Source organism: Globicephala melas, chromosome 3 (assembly GCF_963455315.2).
Source record: "Globicephala melas chromosome 3, mGloMel1.2, whole genome shotgun sequence".
NCBI classification, from domain to species: domain Eukaryota; kingdom Metazoa; phylum Chordata; class Mammalia; order Artiodactyla; family Delphinidae; genus Globicephala; species Globicephala melas.
In genome coordinates, this window is record NC_083316.1 from 118,465,693 (window position 1) to 118,475,638 (window position 9,946).

The 9,946-nt window shown below is 45.7% G+C and overlaps 1 non-coding gene across 1 annotated transcript; it reads right to left on the reverse strand.

Annotated features, from left to right (window-relative positions):
• Window positions 1–5,174: 5,174 nt before the first annotated feature.
• LOC115844255 (U6 spliceosomal RNA) lies at window positions 5,175–5,281 on the reverse strand. Its single transcript, XR_004036046.1, has one exon. It is a non-coding gene; the product is annotated as a U6 spliceosomal RNA (small nuclear RNA).
• Between the last annotated feature and the right edge of the window lie 4,665 nt (window positions 5,282–9,946).

Here is a 9,946-nt window from a genome sequence, read left to right on the forward strand (position 1 = left end):
ATCCTTAGGTCCCCCGGCTGCCAACCTTCTGGGGAACCGATGGAGGCAGAGGGCTGGGGTGTCTCTGCCACCGTAGGCAGACATTCACTTAATCCCACTGTTGTCTACTGAGCTGCTGCCCCCAGGAAAGAGACCCTCTGTGTATCCCTCTTCAGAGAATAAACCTCCCGGGGTCCACCAGCCTCAGGGAGAGGCAGACCCGGGACTGCACTGAGCGAGGACGGAAGGAGTCCGGCTTCCACTTAAACAGCCTTTGAGCGCATTCTCCAGCTCATAGGCTCCACCTTCGCCCCCACTTCTAGGGATACTTGGGGCTGCCAGCCCTGAGTCCTCTGCAGGGATCTGCGTGCAAATTATATGGCAACTCAACCCGCCTGGCTCTGGCTTAGGAGTCAGCTTTGCGGGGCCTGCTAAATTGGAAACCACTCATCCATCTGCTTTCCAGCTTTCTTTTTCTTGTTGTTGCTGGGTTTTTGTTTATTTTGGTTTGCTTTTTTTTCTTTCTTTTTTTTTTTTTCTGCTGTCTCTTCTCCTATTCATGTTGTCCTTCTGGGTTTATGTCTTTCTTAAAAAAAAAAATCCCTTCATCTTATTTTAGTGAGCTTTGGGGTGTTAAGTGCATGTGTTCTTTCTTCCATTTTTAACCGGATGGAATTTATCCAGTCAGTAGATTTATCCCTTTATCAAACACTGAAAGCTTTCAGGCTTTGGGGTAACGGAAAATGTTGTAAGTCGTGACCCCTAAACACATTTCAATTTGCAAGAAACGAAATTGAGTTATTTGTAGTGAGGTGGATGGATCCAGAGTCCGTCATACAGAGTGAAGTAAGTCAGAAAGAGAAAAACAAATACCGTATTAAGCCGGGACAAAGTGAGAGAGTGGCATGGACATATATACACTACCAAATGTAAAATAGATAGCTAGTGAGAAGCAGCCACATAGCACAGGGAGATCAGCTCGGTGCTTTGTGACCACCTAAAGGGGTGGGATAGGGAGAGTGGGAGGGAGGGAGACGCAAGAGGGAAGAGATATGAGGATATATGTATATGTATAGCTGATTCACTTTGTTATACAGCAGAAAGTAACACACCATTGTAAAGCAATTATACTCCAATAAAGATGTTAAAAAAAACACACACACGTTTCAATTTGCAAATTAATTTTGCAAATAAGTCAGTGTGTTTTCCTCTGTCTTCTCCAAGCTCTCAAGACTTTTCTCTGCAAATCTGTGCCCTCATTTTGGAAGTCAGAGCCTAGCACAGTATCAGCCCTTCTTGGAGCTTGGTGCGTATGTGTCAGGTGATGGACTGAATGACTTATGATCTAACTAGCCCATGTCCTGTGGCATCTTTCGTCTGAGGAGAGCATACCGACAAGATTAATTTCCATAAGCCTATACTTTCTTTGTTAATTCATTTTTGTTATAAATAATATCAAAGGTATCAAAAAGTCTATGAAAGGTACACGTAGAGTGTAGAGAGAAATAAGAAATACCGTTGTACCCAGCGTCCAGCTTTTTTTTTTTTTTTTGGCCACACTGCGTGGTATGCAAGACCAGGGATCAAACCCATGCCTCCTGCAGTGGAAGTGTGGAGTCTTAACCACTGGACCGCCAGGGAAGTCCCCCAGCATCCAGCTAAAATCCCATGACTTTGCAAGCTGCTAGTGCCTCTTCCCTCCCAGAAATAATCGTAGTCACTATTTTGTGTTAGTCAGTCATTTGCTATTTTCTATAGCTTTACTACCTGTGCGTGAAAACCTAAACAATACATTGTTTCCTTTTGCCTATTTTTGAAATTTATATAAATGGAAGCATATATCTGTAGTTTTCCCTGACTTCTTTCACTCATTTTTTGGAGGTTCTTTCAAATTGACCCATGTAGCTGCAGTTCATACATTGGGCTGTAATGTTTCCTTGTGAGATAACACCAGAATTTATTCCTGTATTCTACTGTTTTTGGACAGTAGGATGGTTTCCTTTTTTTACTCTTCTGAGCAACAGAGCTGGGGCTACAGTGAGGCAGAGAGACCCTGTATTAGTTTCCTTGGTTGCCATAACAAATGACCACACGTGGGGTGGCTTGAAACAACCAAAATGTATTCTCTCACAGTTCTGGAGGCCAGGAATCTGTTATCAAGATGTCGGCAGGGCCACACTCCCTTTGAAGGAGAGAGCCTTTGCCTCTTCTAGCTTCTGGTGGCTCCAAGTGTTGCTTGGTTTATGGCTTGTGGCAGCATCACTCCAATCTCTGCCATCTTCACTTGACTGTCCCTCTTCCCTCTGTGTCTCTCCTCTCTGTGTCTCTTGTAAGGACACTTGTCATTAAGTTTAGGGCCCATCCAGATTATCCAGAATGATCTCATCTCTAGATCCTTATCTTCATTACATCTTCTAAGACCCTTTTTCCAAATATGGTCACATTCATATGTTTCAGGCCCCCTTTTGGGGGGCTACCATTCAACCCACTGCAGACACCAAGGGTGTGATATTAGAGTCAACGACCTACACAGCCCTTGGGGTGAATGGCACCTTACCTTTTGTGCCCCAGGAGCCTCTCTTTCTCCCTCAGGTCCTGGCTCTACTAAAAGACCCTGCAATGAACCCCTGTGCACGTCACCTGGAACCCTTGGGCAGGAGTCTGTCTAGGGTACATAGCACAGGAGTGGAATTGCTGGGTGGTAGAAAGTGTGCATGTTAATCTTTGTTAGAAAAGGTCTAGCTTTTTTCAAAGTGGTTGTACCAAGTTATGTCACCATCAGTGGTGAATGGCGGTTCCCATTGCTTCACATCGTCTCCAAGCCCTGGGCTGAGTGACTTTTTAATCATAGTCAGTCTGGTAGGTGTGAAGGAGTACGTGTGCTAAGACTAGGTGTGAAAGGGTATCTCATCAAGGTTTCCAGTGTGCATTTCTCTGATGACTAATGAGATTGAGCATCTTTTCACATGTCGGTGGGCCGTTTGTGTTTCCTCTTCTGTGAAATGCTTCCTTAAGGCTTTTGCTCATGTTTACAATTTATTTTTACTTTTTCTTTTTGATTCATGAAAGTACTTTATATATTCTGTATATTAATCCTGTTAGTGAAATATGTCCCAAATATCTTTCCCCAACAAGTTGTCTTTTTGCACTCTTTTTAAAATGTAGTTGAATTTATCAGTTGTTTCCTTTATCATTTAGGCTTTTTCTTCTTGATTACAAAATCCTCCCTATCCTTGAGCATGTAGAATATTTCTCTAATCACCTTATAAAGATTTTACACTTTTTTTTTTTTTTTTTTTTTTTGGTTGCGCTGGGTCTTAGTTGCGGCAGGTGGGCTCCTTAGTTGTGGCATGTGAACTCTTAGTTGTGGCACGCATGTGGGATCTAGTGCCCTGACCAGGGATCGAACCCGGGCCGCCTGCATTGGGAGCACGGAGTCCTATGCACTGCGCCACCAAGGAAGTCCCAAAATTTTACACTTTCGTATTTCATATTTAAGTCCCAGAATGGATGGGCCTTTTTTTTATGTGGTGTGAGACGGGGATGCAATTTCACCTATTTGTATTTAATTCACCAATTGTCTCGACACCACTTCTCAAAGAGTCCAGGCTTTAATCACTATCTGAAATGTCCCCTTGGTCATAAATCAAACTTCTGCATATACATGAGTATTGATCGAGCTCCTCTATTGTGTTCCATTGGTCCATCTTCTGTCCTTGTTCCAATGAACAGTCTTCATTACTCCAGCTTTAACAGTAAGTCATAGTATCTGGTTGGGTAGCTCCCCCTGCCACTGTACCCCATGCTCCTACTAACTCTTTTTCAGAAGTGTCTTAGCTGCCTCGGACAGTTGTTCTACCGCATGCATTTTTTTTTTAATTTATTTTTGGCTGCATTGGGTCTTTGTTGCTGTGCGCAGGCTTTTCTCTAGTTGTGGCGAGTGGGGGCTACTCTTCATTGCAGTGTGCAGGCTTCTCATTGCAGTGGCTTCTCTTGTTGCGGAGCATGGGCTCTAGGCACTCGGGCTTCAGTAGTTGTGACTTGTGGGCTCTAGAGCGCAGGCTCAGTAGTTGTGGCTCACGGGCTTAGTTGCTCCGCGACATGTGGGATCTTCCTGGACCAGGGCTCGAACCCCTGTCCCCTGCATTGGCAGGCGGATTCTTAACGACTGCGCCACCAGGGAAGTCCCCACATACATTTTTGAAACAGCTTTTCAAGTCCCTTGAAAATAACTGTTGAGATGTTTTTATAGGCATTGCATTAAAGGATTAAAGGTATAGATGAGTTTGGCTAGAATTAACAGAATTATGATTTAAAATTTTCTTTTCTAAGAACATTGTACTTCTCTCCATCTCTTCAGATCTTTTTGAATGACATTTAAAGTTTGATCATTTTCTACAAAGGGTTTACATATCCTTTCTAGATTTATTCCTAGGTACTTTAATTTTTTTTTGGTGGCCTTTAGAAATGGGTATCTTTTTAAGAAAATTACATTTCCTAACTGATTCTTGCTGATATATAGTCAAATGCAAATGCTTTTTGTATCCAGCAATCTTGCACACCTCCCTTATGAGTTCAGACACTATATTTGCATATCATTTGGGAGTTTCTATGTAGCCAATCATTTATCCGCAAATAATGACAGTTTTATTCTACTCATCCTTTCTTTTTTTGTGTGTGTAAATATATACACGTTTTCTATTGTATTATATGCTATTACATAAATATATACAAATATACACATAATTTGTCAGGACAAAGTCAAATCAACAAATATAAAATATTCTTAAGTTTAAAAATGAATCAAAAAAATGAATCAGGGGCTTCCCTGATGGCGCAGTGGTTGAGAGTCCACCTGCAGATGCAGGGGACATGGGTTCGTGCCCCGGTCCAGGAAGATCCCACATGCCGCGGAGCGGCTGGGCCCGTGAGCCATGGCTGCTGAGCCTGCGCGTCCGGAGCCTGTGCTCCGCAACAGGAGAGGCCACAACAGTGAGAGGCCCGCGTACCACAAAAAAAAAAAAAAAAGAATCAAATAATGGGCATAAAGATAATTAAGGAAGTTGTAAATAAAATGTTGAAGGCATGTATAAACAATAAAAATGACTGACATTTGCTGCATGATGGCCATCTAAAGCTCTGAAAATAATTTTCAACTACTAAGCTTGATTTTCTCTTCCACATTCAATAATTTAAAAATTATGGAACGCTTCACGAATTTGCGTGTCATCCTTGCGCAGGGGCCATGCTAATCTTCTCTGCATCGTTCCAATTTTAGTATATGTGCTGCCGAAGCGAGCACTACTCATCCTTTCTTGAATGTCTGGAATCTTTAATGAGACATTGTTAGTTCTGCAGGTCCAGTAAGAAAACATTAAGTAACATTTACAAAATTCAAAATGATCATTTGCCCATTTTACATAAATTCACCTCAGTGTTTCAGAGGCCCAAATCCAAATATGTAGCAGCAAATGCAAAAATTAGTTGGAGCAGCACAGCTGAACGCTGGTTCGTGAGGTACATAGGATTCTGAGGAGAATTAGGAAACAGCCCATTGACTCAGGTCCTGAGATTTTAGGGGCAGATTCCTCACTCTGTATGGCAGGTCTCAGCTGCAGTGAGATTGGGGTGATACCTGCTGACCAAGTGACTGCCCTGTGACTTCTCCTTTCTTCTAAGATAGTGAGGGTAGTCATGGGCTTTGGAATCAAACAGATCACTTTGTGTGGCCCTGAGCAAGTGGCTTAACCTATCTGAACCATAGTTTCCTCATTTGTAAAATGGTGCTGATAAGCATTCCTCATAGGGTGTTGGGGAGGATTGAATGGGTTAATAAATGTAAACCGTGGAAGGCAGCTGGGATACATGGTAAAGGCATCGTCAGTGTTGGCAACCAAAATGGCTCCCAAGCCATGGACCCTTCAAGCTGGTCAGGTCCTTGAGTCCTGAGACTTCATAATGCTTCAGTGCAGGTAATAGATACTATTAGGATTGCAGACATGGGCTTTCAGAAATCCTTCCATCCTGGGGTTTCAAAAACCTGTTCATCAAGGAAACGTTCTTTTTTTTTTTTTTTTTTTTAAAAAAAAAAAAAGGCGCTTAAACCTGAACAAAAAAACCAACTAAAATAGGTGCTGTTTCCGATGGAGTGAGGTATGAAGGATCTGGAGGCCCATCTCCCCAGCCTCCCTCTGCCCTGCCTCCCATGGTTCCCAGCCTCTGTGGCACCTCCAATGTACCCCTTAGTCCACAGAGCACTGATTCTATTCACCACTTTTGTATCAGTCTGCTCAGGCTGCCATAAACAAATACCACAGGCTGGGTAGCTTAAACAACAGAACTTTATTTTCTCCCACTTCTGGAGGCTGGAAGTCCAAGATCGAGGTATCACCAGGGTTGTTTTCTGGTGAGACCTGTTTTTCTGGCTTGCAGACAGCTGCCTTCTTGCTATGTCCTCACATGGTCTCTTCTCTGTACACAGAGAGAGAGAGCAAGCTCTGATGTTTCTTCTTCTTAGAAGGACACTAATGCTACTGGAGTAGGGCCCCACCCTACTCATTTAACCTTTATTACCTCCTTATAGGTCCTATAGTCAAATATCTTGGGGGTTTAGGACTTTGATATATGAATTTGGGGGGAACACAATTGAGTCCATATCCCCCTCCTATTTTCCAGATGAAGAAACTGAGGCTCCTCTAAGGTAGATGATTCCTCCCAGCATATTTTGGAAACTAGGAGCTGCGGTTAGACCAGAGACTCTGTGCAGTTCTGGACATGAGCACAGCTGCTCTGGTGACCTGGTGGTCGAGTGAGGTCCAGAGCTTGGCAGGGATCTCCTGGCCTCTGCGCAGAACTCAGCACTCCACCTGGGCCCTCAGACGGGTGGCAAGCTCCAGGAGCACCTGTGGGAAGCACTGCAGACACGGATATCCACATGGATTTGGGGCATTTTTCCCAAGTGTTTTTTTTTTTTTTTTTTTAATTGGGGCATAGTTGCTTTACAATGTTGTGTTAGTTTCTGCTATACAACGATGTGAATCAGCTATATGTATACATATATCCCCCCTTTCTTGCATCTCCCTCCCACCCCACCTCCCCATCTCACCCACCTAGGTCACCACAGAGCTCCGAGCTGAGTCCCAGTGGGTTTTGTGAGCTGGAGCAGAAGAGCTGAGTGGACCCCACGTGGTGACTGCAGTCTGTGCACATGGGATTGAGGGACACTCACAGGGACTGGGGGGCACAGATTTTCTGCCATTGTGAGGCAGGGGAGTCTCAAGGTAGCAGACCTTTGGGTTGGCTGCTGCAGATCACATTTATCAAATTCCTGCCGTGTGCCAGCTGTGCTGAATGCTTTATAAAGCCGCATCACGGGGCACCCCCCATGACCACCTAGTGAGACAGGAGCTCGAGTAATCCCCCAGCGTGACACAGCTAGGAAGTGGTGGAGCCCAAACAGACACAGGCTGGTTGGCTCTACGGCCTGGGTCCTCCCAATCCCTCCCTTTAAACTCCCACTTTCTCCAAAGCCAGAGAACAGCCTCTTGGTGATGCCGCTGGCCTGGCCAGGCCTCTTTGCACAGCCTGGTCAGACTTGGATGTTTCTTGTCTCCAGGAGGGAAAATAGGGAAGGGGAATGTATGTCGTTCTCCAAGGCCCATCTAGGAGCCAAACAGATCAACCAGGGTAGGGGTGGGGGCTGGAATGTCCCAGGCTGTCTTTTCCCAAGTTGAGGAGCGGAAGTCATGACAGCTAAGGGGATTTGTGGAAATTCCTCCGTGCATTGTTACCAAGCAAAGGAAGTGTTTCAGAGTTGAGCTCTCAGTTTCTGCCCTAGGGAGCCAGGGCCAGTTTCCGCTTCTGAAGCTTGTTTGTGGGAAACTGAAGGGGCCGTTTGAGGTTCTCCGTATGGGGGGCTCCAAATAGTCCCCTGTCCTTCCCTCCCAGAGGTGAAGGGGGCAGAGGGTCCAGCGAGCCAGACAAAACAGCCCCGGAATCTGTTCCTCTTCTTTTTCCTTCCACGTTAGGGCGGATGGCTCCGAGCCGAGCAAAGGAACAGAAACATGTTTTCCAGGCCCGCTGGTATTTGCTTCTGGCACGCTCAGCGCAAGCAGATTAGAGGAATAGTTGCATTTTTTAGTCTGTGTTCGCCCTCTGGACAGGACCTGATCACGCTCTGTGTGTGTGTGTGTGTGTGTGTGTGTGTGTGTGTGTCTCTGTCTCTGTGTGTCCCTCCACTGCCACCAGTCCACTCTTGGAGGGACAGCCAGGCCTGCCATCCCTAGCACGGCTGTCCACACCCTGCCAGCTGGTGGGTCAACTCCCAGTCTCTTGGGAAGGTCATGACTGACTCACCAGGAAAGCTATACGTGCCTCTGTACGGTTGTCCACATATGGAGATGCCACTTATGGGCGTACACGTGTATATACTTAAGTGTGTCCCATGGCTGCCTGCTTCCCCTCCATTGCCGTCCAGGGCTTTTTCTCTGGCTCCGCTCCCTGATGGAGGAGAGCTCCGTGGGAGTTCTCCGCAGACCCTGGAGGAAGGGGAGGCGTGCATGGGTCCCCCTGGAAAGTCTTGCTGGGAGCCAGATAACGAGGGCTGTACCAGGCTGCTCCACCCAGGCCATGCCAGGAGAACCCTTTCCCAGAAAATCACCTTCGCGGTGTGACAGGAACCTGGCGGGGGAAGGAGGGGTATGCAGGCCCACAAGGTCATTCTCAGCACCCGCACTCTCTCTGGTTGGAAAGTGAGGGTCTATCAGCTTGGCTGAGCAAACCGAGAGGGAGTAACCAGCTCGAGAGAGAATTTTTTCAAGACGAACTAACTGAGCAGGAGATGCTCACTTGCCTGCCTTTCTTCTTTCCTCCCTGCCCCCTCCCCTCCCCCCACTTTCCTCCCCTGGCTCTCTCCCTCCTCCCTTTCCTCTTTCCTTCCTCTCTCCTTCTCCCGCCTTCTTTCTTTCTTTTTATTTCACCCTGCAAACAGAGCACCAAACACCCCTGCTCTTTAATCTCTTAGTATATCCGGCTCACTGTAAGCACTGAGGTTGGAGGATGTGACAGGCCATAGCGTGGGCACCCAAGGATTACAAAGTATCTCTCCCATTTGAAACTCCACGCTGGGTGAGCCTGCGGGATGGCCGGACTTGAACCTGTCATATCTCCACCTCCAACTCCTTCCTTCTAGAGCACTGACGCAAAGAGTGTTTGTGGAGCCCCAGCTGCAGACTGAGGATGCGGAAGCCTAAGAGAAATGGAATTGGGGGTCATGTTGTCCAGCAACATATTCTTTTTGGGAGAATTATGATTTCAGAGTTAACAGAGACCTTTTTTTTTTTTTTTTTTTTTTTAATGGTTTATATCCGTAAGACTTCAGGGAAAGGGATGATTTCCCAATGTGTAAAAGATGGATTTTTCAGAGTCAACATTCCTAATGCCCAAATACGCTTTAGGACTGTGAAAATTTCATGTACAATGATATGTTGTTAGGAACTAAATCGTACTGAGCAGTGGGTTGTAAGAGGGCATTTTATGTTTTATTTTTATTTCCACGCGCGGTTTATTTTTGCTCTGACATTTTATTATAATTTCTTCCTACAGTAGGTGAAGTGCTTGGGAAGTTAATTTAAACCAGCCTGACTTTCTGTGTGTTTTTTAATATTTGTTTAAGCTTTTATTGAGCTTGTCAGGCAAGTCAGAGTACAAAAATGCAGCTGAAAACTCTGTTTCCTTCTGCGGCGCCTGCCCATTAATACTAGGTGGTGACAACAAGATTCGCGAACACTTCGAATGGGGGATTATTCTGGGTTTCCAAGGAAATTCGAGCCACCTGTTTCAGAAACCTCTTAGTGACTTAGTAGGATGATGAAGGCTGTCTCCCCACTCAGCTGTCCCTCGGAGTTCCAGCTCCTTGGGCCCCCTCTGACCTGGCCAGGCTCTACGGGGCCAATTTGCATCAGTGGTC